This window comes from Canis aureus, chromosome 20 (assembly GCF_053574225.1).
Source record: "Canis aureus isolate CA01 chromosome 20, VMU_Caureus_v.1.0, whole genome shotgun sequence".
In the NCBI taxonomy this organism is placed as follows: Eukaryota; Metazoa; Chordata; class Mammalia; order Carnivora; family Canidae; genus Canis; species Canis aureus.
In genome coordinates this window covers 53346143-53364445 of record NC_135630.1, presented here as the reverse complement: position 1 = coordinate 53364445, position 18303 = coordinate 53346143, and the positions used below count along the sequence as shown (strand labels likewise).

The 18303-nt window shown below is 35.7% G+C and overlaps 1 long non-coding RNA gene across 1 annotated transcript; it reads right to left on the bottom strand.

Annotated features, from left to right (window-relative positions):
• Window positions 1-14090: 14090 nt before the first annotated feature.
• LOC144291985 (uncharacterized) lies at window positions 14091-17993 on the bottom strand. Its single transcript, XR_013359526.1, has 3 exons — window positions 17837-17993; window positions 17642-17748; window positions 14091-14621 (listed from the first exon to the last, which is right to left on the bottom strand). It is a non-coding gene; the product is annotated as an uncharacterized LOC144291985 (long non-coding RNA).
• Window positions 17994-18303: the final 310 nt, after the last annotated feature.

The following is an 18303-nucleotide window of genomic DNA, read 5'->3' as shown; positions in this document are numbered from 1 at the left end:
AAAAATATATTTTCTTTATTTGTTCCAGTTACTATCTGTCATCCCTACTAGAATATAAGGTCTATCATGGCAGGGATTTTTACCTTTTTTTTAAAACTACTATATACCCCAGAACATATAATTTTTCCTGGTATGTACTAGGTATTGGTAAATATTTACAAATGATGAACGAATGAACCTCTAAAGCCTTGACTTCATTTATAGGATTCATAGTCTTATCATTTATATTTTATTTTTCTTAACAAGGGTCAACCTTGTAAATTTTGAATGACACAATGTTTTGAAATTTGTTTTTTAAGATAAATCCATGAACAAAATGAAATATAACTTTTTTCTACTATGAAGTTAATATACTGGCTTATCTAGGAGAAGGAGTTCATCAGAATTTTTAAACATAGATCATTAGAAGAAATAAATGTTATAACATAGCTTTAAAGTATTTTTAAGAGGAAGTAATAAGAAGGCAAAATTATCACTAATAATGAATATAATGAATGTCAATAATATATTTTCATATATGAATAAATGAAAAAATAATGAATATTTTCTAATAATGAAATCTATAACTAAAGGACCTAGAGAATTGATAGAAAACCTACTGGAAAAATCTGAGCACTAAGTAAGGTGGCTGATTACATTAATTTAAAAAGTAAATGACATTCCTTTATTGAAAAAAAAATTACCCATTAAAGAATATCACAATGGCGGGGGTGGGTGGTGGTGGGGATCCTGTTACAGCAACAAAACAAATGAAATGAAACATTATTTAAAAATTAAGAATTATGTAGCCTACATGAATAAAATGTTAAAGTGCTATTAAGAAAGGTAAAATAACTTAAACAAAAAGATATGTCTTTATGAAATTACAAAAAAATACTTTAGTACCTATCCTAGTGGATACCATTTTAGGCATTGGGGCTACATCAGTGAATGAAAAAGATAAGATTTCTGTCTTCATGATATCTCATGAAGAATTCATCTAAGAGTTCAATCTTTCCAAAACTAAACTCATAACACACTCCCCCAAATTCAGTCTTATCTCAGTGATTCCCAAAGGTAAGAAAGCCACCACCAAGTACAAAAGCCAGGAATCTGGCAACATCTTTGACACTGGTCCCTTCCTTACCATCTAAATCAAATCGACATCAAAGTCACCAACAAGATCTATTGATTTTCTCTACTACACATTTCTTGTATGTGTCTCCTCTCCGTCTCTACCACCAGCCTACCTGAACCACAATCATCACTGTCTCTTGTTGGACAATGACAATAAGTTTCCTCGCACTATCTGACCTATTTTCAACCAGACCTTCTAAAGGTAGCAAATGTAAGTCTTCCTGGAAAAAAAAAAGGAAGAAGCTTTTAATGGTTCCTCATCATTCAGATCTTCACTCAAACATCAGTGCTTCATGGAAGATATGACTAGTCACCAGTGCTTATAGTATCATGTCCCCAACCATCCCCGTTTTTCTATGTTTTTTTTTTTTCTATGGATTTTGGTTTGAACAATTTAGGATGGAATTTGTCCCCCACGCAGCTGATATTTTTGCTCTCTCTTGGAAACTATCCACTCTATGAGGATAGAAACAGTATCTCTCTTGTTCTCACTATATTTTCAGTGCTTAGCATAGGATCTGGCACATAGCAGGTGCTCACTAAATACTTGTATACAGTACAGCCCTTAGATCTGGCTGAGATGGGCCTTTGTCATAGTCCTCTTCTCTAGAGCCTCCCTCCATTAACCTGCCCTACACACACACACAAAAGGGGACTAAAGAACATGCAGATACCTCTGTTATGTGACTTTCGACCCACAGCACAGTGCAAACCATCACCTTTAATATCCACTCTCATAATTTATACATTTCACAAACCGGGGAAATGCTTCTTTCCATTTCTTGCTCTAAATCCCCTAAACAAAAATGCAACCATGAATGGTTGAGGACTGAGTTGATACTGACATTAGAAGAGAACTCTGCTTCAGATGAGTAGCAAATACACAATTAAGTAAGAGAAAAGACAAATTAATCATCTGGTTAAATCCTTCCTCTCAGACAGTATGAATGCAAGAGATTCTTGCAAAACAAGTATCATTTCCCAGAAGTGTCTAGCATCTTTCCTGCTTCTTTTCATGTTCCAACACATTGCTCTGGAAGTCCTCACAACCCAACACAGTATTTAACATGAGAATTTTTCACATGTCAGGATAGCAAAGTTGAAACCAGCTCAGGGTTGATGAGAGTGTAGGGAAATGGGCCCTCTTTATTATTGCTGGGATTTTAATACAGTGTAAAAATTTTAGGGAATAATTTCGAAATAAAGATCAAAATTTAAAGTCATATACACTGGAGAGGCAATATATCCCAGTGGTTGTGGGCACAAGCTCCAGATCCAGAAAGAATTGAGTCATATTGTGATTTTGTCATTTCTCTGCCATGTGATTTTTGTGCAAGTTTCTTAACCTCACTATGCCTCGGTTTCCCCATCTGTGAAATGGTAATAAGAATAGTACCTACTTCATACTTCCTAAAGTTGTGAGAATTAAAAGGTATACTGTCTGTACTTAGCACAGTGCCTGGCTCATTGTAATAACACTTGACTAATATCAAATTTCACCATCTTCCTTCTTCTCCTCCTCCAACACCTCCTTCTCATCATTACTACCATCATCGGACCAATATTTTTATATATAATTTTATCATCACAAGGGAAAGCCCCGCAGTTAGAGGCCATAAAAAATAATGAGATAGATCCATATAAACTCATAGGGAAAGATGCCCATAATAGACTATTTAAATAATGTTTCATAAAAACATCTATGATTCTATTTTGGTATCATCTACAGTGTGATTTACAAATTATGTGTGTATATGTTAATAAAATAGAAAATTTCTAAAATTATGTACCAAAACTTAAAAGTGGCTACAATCAGGTTATCTGGTTATAGGGGGAGGATTTTGTTAATCATTTTACATTTTTTTATACTGCTTGAATTTGTACATAAGTACTTACCATTTTTATTATTAAAATTTTAAATTTTTTTTCAATTTTCGTCTTTAAAGTCATTAATGTTCACCAATTCCAGGACGTATCCTCTCTTTGGCGCCAGGAAAGGCTTTTCATTCTCTCTTGCAGTCTGAATAAAGCTCCGTGACTACTTCCGGCCACTGAACTATGAGTGAATGTGACGTGTCATTTCTGAAACAAGGTAGTTAAGAGTCTGACATCACCAGGCTCTATCTTTCCATGCCTAGACAAACTTGGAAGACATATGATGGAGCTGTTGTGGCTACTAAACAGCAGAATCACTTACCACAATTTGAGAAATGCCATATATATTTTTTGTTTTGAATTTTCAACTCTCCATGTGTTAAGGGCAGTCTTTCTACCTTTTGTATCTTGAGGGACTAGTGAGGTATACTGTATCATGAGAAGGTTCTAATAAGTGTTCACTAATGGTACTATTGATTATATCCTTCCCTCATTCCAAGACATGGACCTGCAAGTTGAAGTCCACATTGCTGAAATTTAGAAGAGTGAACTGTGTCTGCTGTCTTTGGAAACAGGTAAGAAATGAAAGGAAAACAAGTAATCACAGAACATTTCTGGAATTCAGGTGCATTTAGATTGTTTGTATCAACCTTCAATAGGTAGGTTTCAAATATCTATTTGTACCAGGAGCTTGGAAAACAGATAACTAAGACTCAGGGCCAGGTCTCACCAGGTCCACAGCCTAATTGGAAAGAAACACCTGAAAGCAAATAACCAGAAGATAAGCACTGATAGTGCTATTCATGGGGTGTTAAGACTAGATAGAGAAGAAAGTGGATATTTATTCCTGGAGTCAAATAAGCTGTACTTTTAGTTTAGAAGTTTACACATGTCCCAGATAAAGGTGTTTAAAAGGAATTCATGATAACCTGGCTTTATTTACTGAAAAGAACAGAGGGAATGTTTTTGAGCTATGCTTGCGCAGTTTTTTTTTTTCATAAAGATAGACTTCTATTTAATTTTGCTCTACCTAAAATATAAGTATTTGTACTGCTGTTTGAATTATTTGATGACTTCTCATTAGAGACTGGTAAATGGTGGTTTAATACTTTAAACATACGAAATTCAGTCCAAAATCAGATTTATGGGAGAGTGGTAATTGAACTGAAAGCCATGCCTACAGTTCACAAAGCCAGAGGTGTGATCAAATTGCGTATCGAGCAGCGGATGGTGGGATGATGCTTACCCAGCATGTCGCACTCTTATCATATTTCACCAGCAAAGGTGTAGATAGAAAAACTGCAGGTCAAAGTCGCAAACAAAATAAGATATAAGTTTCATGAAACCTGATATCGGACACACATTTTATCTCCAGGTACCTCTTGAATAAACTTTTGGCAACTGAACTCAGAGTTAACAACTGCCCCTGGTCAAATCTATAGTTTGCATTTTGTGCGAAACACACTCAACAGGTAGAAAGCAAAATTTCTTCAGCATATAGAGGTTTAATTTATACAATCAATACCTAAACAATCCTGTGTCTGCTCTGTTGGACTATTTATTCTGGAGCCGTTCTTAATACTGTAAGTGTAGATATCATCACCAAATGTGATCCTCTCTAGGAACGTTTTCCAACCTAATCTCAGGGACTAACAAGTTAATAATTTTCTGCTCTACCACATTCCTATTTGGTTACATTGATGTTACAGCTCAGTTCTTTATTCTTTCCCTACATTGTCCCTTCCTCAAATTCTCAGGATTTTCAGCAGAAAAAAATGACTGTTTGCTGGCCAGATATTTAATCTGGATTGTGATTTACAGTTCTCAAAAATGATACTTGACTTTTTTGTCACCCCTCACAAAATGTTCAAATCATTCTTCAGATTTTTATTTATCTTGTATTTTATTTTTTTAAAGATTTATTTATTTATTCATTCATGATAGACAGAGAGAGAGAGAGAGAGAGGCAGAAGAAACAGGCAGAGAGAAAAGCAGGCTCCATGCCGGGAGCCCGACGCGGGACTCGATCCCGGGACTCCAGGATCGTGCCCTGGGCCAAAGGCAGGTGCTAAACTGCTGAGCCACCCAGGGATCCCCAGTCTTCAGATTTTAAAAATATTTATATCCCTTAACCCGGTAATTTTACTTTTTGAAAGCCTTCCTATATTTTATATATAGATGATATATCCACCCAAATAAATACAAGATGCTCATGAAAACTAAATATGTACATGATGGGATTATAAAAGAGTATTATGCAGCCATTAAAAATCATGCTGCTGAAGACTGATAAATGATCAAAGAAATATTCATTGAATATTATAAAATATCAAAAATAGATCACATCACAAAATGTTACATACAGTAGGATCCCAAGTTAATAAAGACATTCACAGAGAAGATCAGAAGGCTGCGTAACAAAATATTAACAGTTGCCATCTCTGGTGATTAAGTGTAAACTCTTCATTTTCTTATTCACTTGTTTCCAAATTCCCTAACATTTCCTCAATAAACACATAATGTAAAATATAAAATATATACACATACACAGAGTCTCCCATCCTTCTCCAGGGTTTAGTAAGCATAGCCACCAAGTGCAATCACTTCTTAGGTGGAATGAAACAACATCTAGTGATACTCAGTCACTATCTAATATTGAAAGGAAAATTATTTTGAAAAATATAAGGCCTCATCCAGGCCAGAAAATAAGAATTACTCAAAACCCTGACGCTAACACTAAAATGTGTCCATCTCACAACCAGGCAGTCAAGTGCTGACACTTCAACTGTACAGGCCATGTCAGTTCCTGTTGGCTCAGATCCTCTTCGGGCTTGCTATTCTAGTCAAATTTAACTGTTTTATACAAACAGTAACTATGAGCTCTAAGATTTCCAATCCCATTTGGCTTGGCTGGACCAGGACAGGTGATGACATGGAACCTCCCAAGATAGTCAAGCCCTGAAATGAGAAGACAGGCATATGACTGCACTCAGAACTGATGGGCTCCTTCTAGATCTGAAGTTCAGTTCACTGGTTCTCAGATTTTTACATTTTATTAGCCTATTGGAAGTAAAAACTAAGGTACCTACATAGTTAAAATAGTTTTGTAGAGGAAAGCACATTTTTACATGAAAAGAATTAGAAGGGCATGATCCCAAAATAAAATACTGAGTTTCGAAGAAGAATCATTTTAATTACATTGCAACATGTGCATGACACCATCCAGTGAAAATATAACCACCAAATGGATGTGATCCTTAGACTGGCATTTGGAAACTCCTGAACCAGCTAACATCTGGTGATTTCTCTGAGAAGCTATCCCTCAGAGGCTAAGATGGTTTCATTGTTGAACTGAGGAATTTATTATATAATAATCCAAAGCACAAAGATTTATTTGTTCACCCAGTCACCCAGGATTAATGTACTCCAGAGAATAATCAATGAATTGGGTTTGTTTTGTTTTGTTTTGTTTTTGTTTGTTTGGTTTTGGTTTTTTGGGTTTTTTGTTTGTTTGTTTTTTGTTTTTTTTTGTTTGATAATCCACTTCAAAACTTTTCTGGAGCATAAAAGGAGCATCAGAGATCTCTTTTAAGAACATTATATCCATCATTATGAATTTTGGGCTTTTAGAATGTTCACAAGAGAACCTATCTCACAGTAAACCCCAGTTCCTAGATGGGCACCAGAGTCTCTTCAGTCTTGCTGGAATCCTCTAGCCTAGACAAGAGCCAAAACCAAGATACACCTACTGACCTAAGACACATGAAAAACCAAAGGGCATGAGGCAAGTTTACCCTGAGAATGGATACAGATACCTTTTATCTCCACATGGCACAGAGCAACAAATAACCACAAAAGACCAAAATCACAATTCAAAATCTCATTTCTACAACAGCAAAATCAGCTCATCTGGGACAGATTTTTCCTGATTGTCCTCATTATTTTCAAAGCCACCTAGCTCATCCAAGAATATTTCCTAGCCAAGTCCTGGCTCACTTACCCTAGTACATACATAATGGAAATACAAACTAATTACTCACTTTTGTTTGTCTCAAAATCATTATGTAGTAGTTTAAAGTCAATGAAAGTTTTAATAAGAACCAAGGAGGAAAATAAAGGTAAAGTAAAAGGAGGTTTCCTGCAGATGGTTGTTTTCAGCTAATAAGCTTTAGGTAGTACTTAGACAAAGGTCAACATTTATAATCATATTTTCTTCATAGTTTCTTAATCCAAATTCAAAGGTAGTGGTTTCTTTTATGAATATTTTATCAGATCAGAATAAATGCAACATTTTATTTGGATTACACCACTCAGAGAAAGGGGGAAATAGAGAAAGGCCAATAAATCTTGAAGAGTTAATTATTTATACAGAGAAAATTTACTTTGTATGTTGTGACTTGTTTTATTGGTATACTGCAGTTCAATTTAGATTAAGAAGCAGAAAGATTATTGTTTCCCAACAGAGACGTATCATAAATAAATACAGCAGAGAACTTTTTTTTTGTATTTGTGCCAAACCATCCACAAATAATCAAAATAAAAAGAAAAATACATTCCTAAAATTCCTCAAGTTTGAACTCTTGCAATAGTATTTAGCTACACTTAGCACTGAAAGTTTAGTGGTGGAGCTAATCAGATCAGACCCTGTATCTCAAGGTGATGGCAACTAGAAGGCTGGCACCATAATCATCCCATCTTTGCTAGAATGATTACTGGCTCTCTGGCTCAGGTAGTTTATCTAGAAAATTGTAAATGCATCATCATTCTGTGGACAAGACTGTGCAATCATATAATATAACACTTTGGTTACCAGAACGGTCTGGTCATAATCTGAACTATAGATCTTTAATTATCATTACTTGCGATACCGAAGTTAAAATCCCTGCTAACCTAACAGAATATAAAATTATAAAACTTTAGAGTAAAGTTTCATTCCCTGGCATAAAGTAGGTACACAATTAATATTTATTGAATTGGATGGATGGTTGGATGGATGGATGATTGCAGGAAGAATTACGAAGCCTGACTACTACGGATGTCAACTCCACAGCCTTTTCAAATCCTCCAACCAGTGCAAATCTGTGACAGTTGTCTTAACCCCAAGAAAAGTTACAAATTATGACAGTTATAGAACAATGCCAATTATAACAATGTCCCATATTTGGGGCACGGTTTCTAGGACAGAAATAAATTTCTTTAGTTTAAAATCAAATTGGACCTCTAAACCCACCACAGAGTTTACTCTGTCCTTGGGTCTTTGGTGAAATACATTCTGCTGTGAACACATCTAGGAAAGATTTCCCCCATTATTTGCAGACCTCAATTTATCCCTTAATTTCCCTCCAGAATTGTGAAAACATCTACCATTTATTGACCCCTAAGTATGTACCAACCACTAGGTAATGGATTTAAGATACATGAATTCATTTGATGCTAATTAAAACCCTATGCATACATGTATTAATTCAACATGGATTAAGTACCTCCTATATATCAGGCAATGTTCTAAGAACTTAGAAATTTTTCAGTGACAAAAACAGACTAAAATCTCTGCTCTCATAGAGCTTACATTCCATTTATGTGGGAAAGGGGGTAAACAATTATGTTTATTTTGTTATAAACATCCTTACTTTGAAGATGAAGTAAATAATGTTCAGAGAATTAAAGAACTCTCCAAAGAAGACATTGATAGTAAATGACAGATGTGAGGATTCAAATCTGGGGCCCTGGCCCCAAAACCCATGTTTATCATAAGTCACAGGTTTAGGTCACTGCCTCCACTCTTGGAACTGAGCTAGCATGGGGCCAAGTACTTGGAGTCTGAATTAGACTGTCCACGGTATGGTGTAATTTAACTGGCTACACTGTAGACATTGTCAGATGCCAATCATCTTCATAGCTGCTGAATAAAGCCAAACCTTTCTGTCTCTCCATCTGTGATCCAGAAGCTTCAACTAAGATCAAAGGCAGCTTGGCAACCTTCGTGCTATGGTACTTAATGCAGTTCCAGCCCAATCCCTTCCAGGCCTAAGAGGATTATACTTCCTGCTCCCCTTTTGTTACGTAAGAACATATGACGAGTTCTGTCCAATGTGTGAATATAAGTAAATGTGACACAGGATGAAATATTTAATTCCTAATTCACGACTTCTCAGAACCAACTCCTTCCTCTTGTATTAAGCCCAGAAATGTGCAAGATGGTGGTGGCTCCGTCAGCATGGAGACCTGAATTATCACTGAGAGCAGAACCCCTGTGCTGATGGACAAAGAGCATGAGTAAGAATAAATCTTTGTTATTTAAGCTACTGGAACTTCAAAACTTTTTGTCATACAGCATAACCTAGCTGATCCCTCTTTCAGCTGGATATAGGCAATTCCTAAATCTTTTCCTCTTGAATATAATTATGTGGCAGTAAAGGTAAATTGAATAAAAGTGAGTATAAAACAGTCTTAGAAATTAACCATATGGTGTCTGGTAGAGAAGATATTAGAAAGCCAGGGTGCCTGGGTGGCTCAGTCAGCTAAGCATCTGACTCTTGATTTCAGCCCAGGTCATGATCTCAGGGTTGTGAGATCGATTCCTGTTTCAGGCTCCATGCCCATCATGGAGCCTGCTTAAGATTTTCTCTCTTCCTGGCCCTTTGCCCCTCGCCCTCCACTTGTACACATGCACTCTCTGTAGAAGAAGAAGAAGGAGAAGGAGAAGGAGAAGGAGAAGGAGGAGAAGGAGAAGGAGAAGGAGAAAAATACATACAGAGAATTTTGAAGGAATGGAAAAGAACATTGTAAGAAAAAAGATCTTAAAAACTCTAATAAGCAAGGAAAAATTAATGTGATAAAAAATGGAGAGATCCTTCTCTCTGCTCAAGACTGGACATTATCACTGAGCACAATCTCAAGATTAAAAGAAAAAAATAATAAAATTGAATATTTAATTCATTCATGCATGTATTTCTTTATATTTTTCTCATCAGCTGAGCCCTTGCCCAATTAAAAATAAAATCTGGGAAGACAAGATATAAGTGCCTCCTATGTTCCTGAATGTCAACATCTTTGAATAAAAATGAAAAAATCTGATATGACTTCTTCAGCACACAGAGTCAGAAAGGAAAGCCCCCAAGAACCAAGATACCACCTGCATTTACATCTTCCAAATGAAAAGTGAAAAAGGAACAAATGTGGTCTCATTACTTTCCATCAAGGGCAAGATTCTTACCACAATAATGCTTATTGTACCAGATTATCAAACACAGAATCACATTGTAGCTTCTGGGAAATACAGAATATTTACATAGAATGGAGCCCAAACACCTCCACATGGGTATACCTCACCTTGAAAGCCTCAGTTGTTACAGAAAAAAAAAAAAAAAATATGGCATGAAAATAGGGGAAATTGAATAATAGGGACAAATGAAACTTTCTGTATTAAAGTTTCCTAAACTAAAATTATTCTTGTAATTTGTTTTAATCTACATTTTTTGCACTTTTTAATTCTCATCTTTTTAAATGTAAATTGCATTTACACCTTGTTAAAGTTTAGCCTTTGACTATCAAAAGTCAAAGTTTCTGGCAGGATTATAGTAATATCTATTTTATGATATCAGGTTCACACATTCCATTACTCTAAATAGAAAAGAGGAAGATTGTATAACAGGCCCCATTTTATGAAGACCTAGGTCCACAGCCATAGATGAGAATAATTGAAAGTACCTAGAGGATGGTATTTCCCAAACCCATGGGAAAACTGTTCCATGTATATCAACAAGCCACAGGTGTCCTCCAAGTCCTCAAATGGTCATCAGTAATGATGTAGCCAATGAATGCTTGCGGTGAGTGTCTCCATAGAATGGGCAGCCTCAACAATCAAATTTAGGCTAATACTAACCCAAAAAGAGAGACTGAGCTAATTTGTGGAATTATAGGATCCTTAAAATTCAACCAAACTTGTTCCCATGACCACAATCCATTTGAATGGATATTTTTCTATACAAGTTCCTCAGATAAAATTTCCAAAGAAGATAGGACGATTCACACAAGTCCTACTTCCTTAAGCATACTTTTTCAATTAGAAAGAAGCAAGACTTGGGGGAATTGTATCAACCAAAAAATACTCAAAGTCTACCTCATAGACTTTAAATGCCCATAAAGCTGACTAGTCCATAAAAGCAATCCATGTTCTTGGAATTGTTAAATATCACCTTCTGGATGCATAATGTAATACTTATGTCATGTCTTACAGATAGTTCTTGGCTAAATACTTGTGTCATGCCCTGCAGATAATTCTTGGCTAAAATAAAAGATCAATCAAATATTTCTCTCCACAAGTTAATAGCAACACTTAGTTTAGTTCAACTGGACAGAATATTAATTTGATAAAGTTTGTGTATCCTCCAGCTATATGGCCTGGTTATATTCACCTTTGATAGTGCTGCCACATAACACGCTCCTGATCTTAGCTACTTCCCTACATCATTTCTATAATATTCCCTACTTCCCTGTATCATTTCTAAAATATTCCCAGAGCCTATGTAGTAACTGACTCATCATATACAATTAATATACATCTTTAAATGAATCAATGTTTTTAGAATTATCTGTTATGTCTTTTAGAGGAACCAATAGGAAAAAGAAGACAAAGGGACATGTTTACTGCACACCTATGATGTGGGAGCCTCTTCAAACACTTTATAGGTCAAAGTTGACACTGTAGACATTATGTCTATCATGCAGAAAAGGAAACCAAGGCTCAGAGGGTTTAGTAATCTGAGCAGAGTTGCCAAGTTATGATAGATGCTACCTTAAGCTCAGGTCTATCTGACTCTGAAGTCTATGCATTTCCAACGCTCTAGGTAGTTTAATCTCACCTATCCCTACACAACAAAACCTATTTTCCTTTTTCCAGACCCTTGGCTACTGACCACCAACAGTGATCATTAAAACAGGCACATTTGTACTACACACACTTTCACATCAGGTTTCTTCCCTCCCTAACTGGATGTACTTCTTCCTCCCTAACTATGCAAACATTACTCTCCCTTCAAAAGTCATTTTCTACATGAAGTCTCACTTCCCCACTCGCCCATTTCTCTCCCAATGTGAGTTGCACAATTTGGCTTCTGTGAGCAAAAGTTAGTTTTGGGTATGTCCTTTCTTAAACTGTTTTCTAAGTAGACTATTATTTCAATTCCAGTCACATTATAAGTTCTTGTATTTTAGGTTTCTTGAATTCCCCTTTTCCTCAGTGCTAAAACGTCATAAGTATAGTACAGATGCTTCACTGCTATTGAAAATGCTAAATCTATGCCATGCTAGTTGTGTCTCCATCTTCATGAAATATATCACTTGACTGTTTTTATAATAAAGAGGCGATGTCATGTACAAAAATTGTACTGAACTGGGAAATGAGACCTCAGTTGATATTCTATGCAAAAAAATAATAATAATTGTGCCATTTGGGACAAGCAACATAGCTTCAATACATCTGAGTTCCTTCCTCTGTAAATGAAATGATTAGACTAGACATTACCTAAACAGAATGCTTATTCTTGTATATTTTAAAAATTGTGTTTTAGAAAGAAAAATTGTAACTGTGGCTACATACTTTTTGCAGTCAGATTTACCAAGATTTTTCTCTACCCAGAGACAATTCTCCATCCAGCATCTTCCACTTCACTGGTAAGGGTCAGCAGATGCAACATGGAAGATAGAGACATTACCAGAAGCTCTTTCCAAATTATAGCCAGTTTCCCAAAACAAACTTCCATCAGCATACCCAGATATATTTAATTCTTGTGTTTCAGTAAATATGATGGGTTACCAAAAATCACAATGATCTCTATTTTTATGTTCAGACTTCCACCTCTACACAGTGCTCCAGGAGTGAAATCACAGGCTCATATAAGACAAATCAAAGTCAGTCCCATCCGCCAAACATCCTGGCTTCCCTTTCATTATGGCTTTTACTTACATCATCCGCATGTATTACAGGTGGGGACAGATTCAAATTTTCTATCTTTATTTTATTTTTTTTTAAGATTTTACGTATTTATTCATGAGAGACACAGAGAGAGAGGCAGACGGAGAAGCAGGCTCCCTCTGGGGAGCCTGATGTGAGACTCCATCCCAGGACCTCAGGATCACGCCCTGAGCCAAAGGCAGACACTCAGCCACTAAGCCACCCAGGCATCCTGGATTCAATTTTTTTTTTTTTTTTGATTCAATTTTTTAAATGGAGACTTTATCAAGTTTACAATTAATCTAGGAAATACCTATATTTGGGGATCCCTGGGTGGCTCAGCGGTTTAGCCTGCCTTCGGCCTAAGGCGTGATCTTGGAGTCCCGGGATCGAGTCCCACATCAGGCTCCCTGTATGGAGCCTGCTTCTCCCTCTGCCTGTGTCTCTGTCTCTGTCTGTCTCTCTCTCTTCCTCTGTGTGTGTGTCTCTCTCTCATGAATAAATAATTTAAAAAATCTTAAAAAAAAAAAAAGGAAATACCTGTATTTAATGTAAGGTCATGTGTTGCAGGTGAACCTTAAAATCAAAATAGCACAAACCATAACCGTGAGAAGTATAACAATTACGTGGTATACAGGATTATTACAAACTAATTGTTTGCTTCATACTTGCTTTCCTTAATTCATCATTTCATTTACCCATCCATTCATCCATCCAATACAAAGTTATTGAGCATCTACTGCAGATCAACAGCTGATCCAGCTGCTCAGCTTCAATTTTATCATATTAGATGAGGTGCAAGAAATTATTTTATTGCTAGAATATGCCATGTAAATGTAAACAAATGAGCATCTTAAAGGAAGCTTAACTATAGAGGAAAAAGCATAAAAATCCTGTTATCTACCTCAATGAAAGAAGACCCCCAAATGTCAGAAGAAAAGAAGGCAAACTACCCAGAGTAGAAATGATATTCACCTCATCTGCACAGAAAGAGAAAATTGTGGTTGATAAATGGAGTAAAGTCATGTGCTCAGAAATGACTAAAAATCACCCCTTATCAACATATTCTATTTGAAAGAAATAACAAGTCATTAATTTATTTATAACTTATTCTTTACTGGCAAAAAGTAAACTTTCCAAAAAAAAAAAAACAAAAAACAAAAATGAGAGCCATTTCCCCCTTAGATATTTATTTCATATCAAATAGCAACCAAACGTAACTCACTAGAATTATATTTTTGCTGTATTATTTCCTAGCTCTATCCACTCTGGACATGTCTTGGTACAAATGCACTCTACAACTGATAAATTATTCAATCATTAATAGATACTCTACTGAGAAATCATTACCTTTCTTGATAGGCTCAATTAACCTGACATTTTGTCTTTCGTGAGTCAGTGTTGGAGATCTTGATGAGACTAGGTTAAAAATGTATATATTACATTGCAAAAATTAATGTCTTAGGTAAGCAAAAGTTGTATTTATTGCCTTTACTGTGGCATTTAGTCTTCTGGATTTTCATATTTTCAAATACTTTAGATCAACAGTCTTCTTAATTAAAGAGGAAAAAAAAAAAAAAAAAAAGCAAAAGCTCTAAAGCCCGTAACATGATGTCTCAGAAAATTAACACCCAGAAGAATAGACTTGCATGGTACACTGGGGCTCCAAACATTTCTAGGAAAAAGGAAGACAAGGAGATCTTGGAGTATCTTATAAACATATTAATTTATTTTATTCAGTTTACTTGTGGAGAGTTGTTGGTTTTATCTTCCTCTAATTAAACTTAACAAAGCAAACGGCAGCTCACTTGCTTTGCACAGCTCCTATATATCAAACATTTTACAGGACACTTCACACAATTAAGCTAATTTCCTTTATAAAAGCACCCTACGGTGTATATAATATCACCCAATTTAACAGAAGACAGAAAAACTCAAGAGAGGGTAAGCGACCTGCACTGGGTAGCGCGTAGATTTGGGATCTGAAGAGTATGGAACTGGGATTCCCAGACCTGTGTTCTGAAGGTCTCTTTTTTTCACCATACACCTGGCTAATTGCTTCACTCAGAGCACAATGCTGGAAAAACCAGGACTATATGTCAGGTCCCCATTTGGTCAGTTTGCTTAACAAAAAAGAAGTGTTCTGCTCCAGATGTGCTAGCGATGTGTTTCGTTGATCATTCAGAGAACCAGGTAAAATTGTCTGAATGACCCAAAATAAACACTTCAAGTTGAATTCAGGACCAATGGTGCTCATTGTTCTCACATAAGAGAAATAAATATATTGCTAAAAATAGTGCATTCCTATGAGAGCTGTTGCTGGGACATAGCAATCTTCAAATACGTTTTTTTTCTTTTTTTTTTTTTAAGTTTAGTTTGATGAGAAATATAACTACCAACTTGCTGGGACATAGCAATCTTCAGATAAATTTCTTTAAGTTTAGTTTGGTGAGAAATAGAACTACCAACTTGCTTGCTAAAAAGCAGCAAGTTCATAATTACATGATTAGGTCACTGTTCTAGGACTCTGCATATGTGAAGTAAATAAATTTGTGACTCGTACCAAGTGGAGTTTTTAAAGGAGGCATCATCCCATCAAATTATGTAAATAATTCAAAACTTCCCCTTGTGCATCCCTCCCTGCTCTTTGTAAGTCACCCAACAATTTGCAAAAATAACCAAGGGAAGTGTTTTGGGTGGGCTTTTGAAGATATTTTTAGCTAAAGTGGTAGAGGTTTAAAATACAAGCCTGGGAGTGTCTGCCATTTAGAGAAATCACCTGCTCACACAGTTCCGTGGAGAAGTGGAATGTTTTAATGTGTGTCATTCAGCACAACATGTGGACTGCATTAACTCAGGTTATAGCAGGTCATGCCACGTGACACAGCTGAGCCACATATAATCGCAAGCAATACAACTTGCTCAATGCAACATAAATTTAAACAGAAGTAGGTTTTTCTCCTCAAAAAGAGGCAACAGCTGCCGTAGATAACAAAATGCCCATACCACCCCACACTGAGAGGGCTTTGTGTTTCGACATGGTCTGAATTATATGTAGGTAGTTCAGCACAGCTATATTTAGGGGCATCTCTAAATATGACCAAGGAGTGTTTGGGTGCATAGAATACATTCTCTAAGTGGCACCGACCTCGTTTTGTGTGTGTGTGTTTTTTTTTTTAATAGTCCATTTTGTAATTTTCTCACTGGTGAATAAGAAGCATTTTAAAATCTAACCTGAAAAAATAAAATAAAATAAATAAAATAAAATAAAATAAATAAATTAAAATAATAAATAAAATAAATAAAATAAAATAAAATAATAAATAAAATAAAATAAAATAAAATAAAATAAAATAAAATAACAAAATAAAATAAAATAAAATCTAACCTGAAAAAATAGAGACCATTTGGGCTTAGACAAGCTGGCTTCTGAGCCAGTAGGCCAAATATTTAGCATTCTAATTAGACTAAAGATAAAATACTGAGCAAGTGCAGACATTAAGAAGACTCAAAAAAAAAAAAAAAAAGATCATCAAATTATGATAAAACAAAGTGGAGAGATGGTGTTGCTGAATGCCATAACCGTTACCTTCCAACAATAGTCAGTACCCATGGTATCACTAGTAAGCATTATAGTCCTGAAAACACTGAGAGATTGGTTTTTTTGTTTGTCTACACCCTACTCCTTGGAATTGAGTATAATATTATAATTTGATTTATCTTGACTTTGGATGCCATTTTTGACATGCACATTTAGCTTCTCACTTAAGCCTTATAAGAACCCTTTGAGTAGGAAGAGAACAGACCTCTTCCAGATAAGCCCACCCAGCACTAGTCACTCCCAGCATGATGGCACACTCCTGACCAAGCAGCACTTCCACATGTCTCCGTCCTGCTATAATTAACCATGTGCCTCTTATAAATCTATTTGAAGTGCAAAAGAATGTGAGGACATTTTTGCAATGTCTTTTTGGTATTCATCAATGACTATGAATCAGTTTCATTGAACCAACCTATGGACAGTATAAAAACAAAGTAAGTATCTCATTAAAGAGGTGAGATTTAAGCTTCAGAGACAATGTTTGGGCTAAAACAAGCATAATATAGCTCAATTCTATAGACCACAGTCAATGAGTAGGTCTTAAAAATAAAGAGCATTAATCAACTACTTAGTATGTGCTGAGCACATTACCCTACTCAAATCAATTTAATCCACATGGGAAGATTATAATTGCAGCAAGAAAAGCACATATAGGTTAAGAAACTTGCCCAGATTTAGCCAGGATGTGGCCGAACAAGAATTCAAACCTAGATCTTGTTGGCAACAAAACCACATCTCCCAAACACCCGTCCTTTTAATGCCCCCTCCTAACCTCATCCACAATGAGAATTCTCTGTGCTTAGGCTAAATACACTTTCCTTGAAACTCAAATTTAGTCTTCAGGTTCTTTAAAGTGAACACATCATATTACAATATTCTCAAAACAAACTTCTTACAGTCAGGGACTTTATAAATTATTGCTTTTTATCCTTCACATGCCTACCTGTACATTTGGCACAAAATAGGCACAAAATGTTCACTGTGTTTAAATGTGCTCTCATCCATGTCTACCTAACTGTTAGCCCTGTCTTTCCCGTTCAGGTCTGACAATATCAGAGAGGCAGTTGAGGTTTTGGAAATAGGACTAGACTTACAAAAGATCCAGCTTTGCCTCACATTGGTTGTGTGACATTGAGTAATTCATTATCTCATTCCTCTGAACTTTGCTTTCCTCATCTCTAAAATTAGGATAATCCAAAACCTATTTCACAAAGGTAAAATAAAACATGGTCACATTTTTCTGTCGATCTTTTTGAACTCTATACAAACGGAAGGGAAATTTGACTTACAAACTCCTATGTATCTACGATGGATATTAGCTAAACTTTCTGGATTCAAGTATCATTCATCGATTCACAAGGTGCCTCTTTCATGCAGGCAGTCTTCTAAAGGATGGTTATACGATGGTGAGCCAAAACAGATTCAGTCTCTGCTCTCACAGCAGTCGTGATCTAATGGAAGGCCAGATGTTACAGCTGAATATCATTTTATTTTAACACTTTCATTATTAAAATATATCTACAATTTCAATTTTTATTAAGGGAACTTTCAAGAGTCAATTTAATACCCATCAGATCTGTGATCCTAATAATTGAAATTTCTCATAAAGTAACAAGAGTAAAAATTATACATGACACCAGAAGTACAGTTGCCCACACATTTCTGAAATGTTACTAGTCATGAGTAGAGCACTTGGGAATTCCAGGGACTGTCATAAAATCATAGAAATTTTTTCAGTGTGAAAATGTTGTGCCCA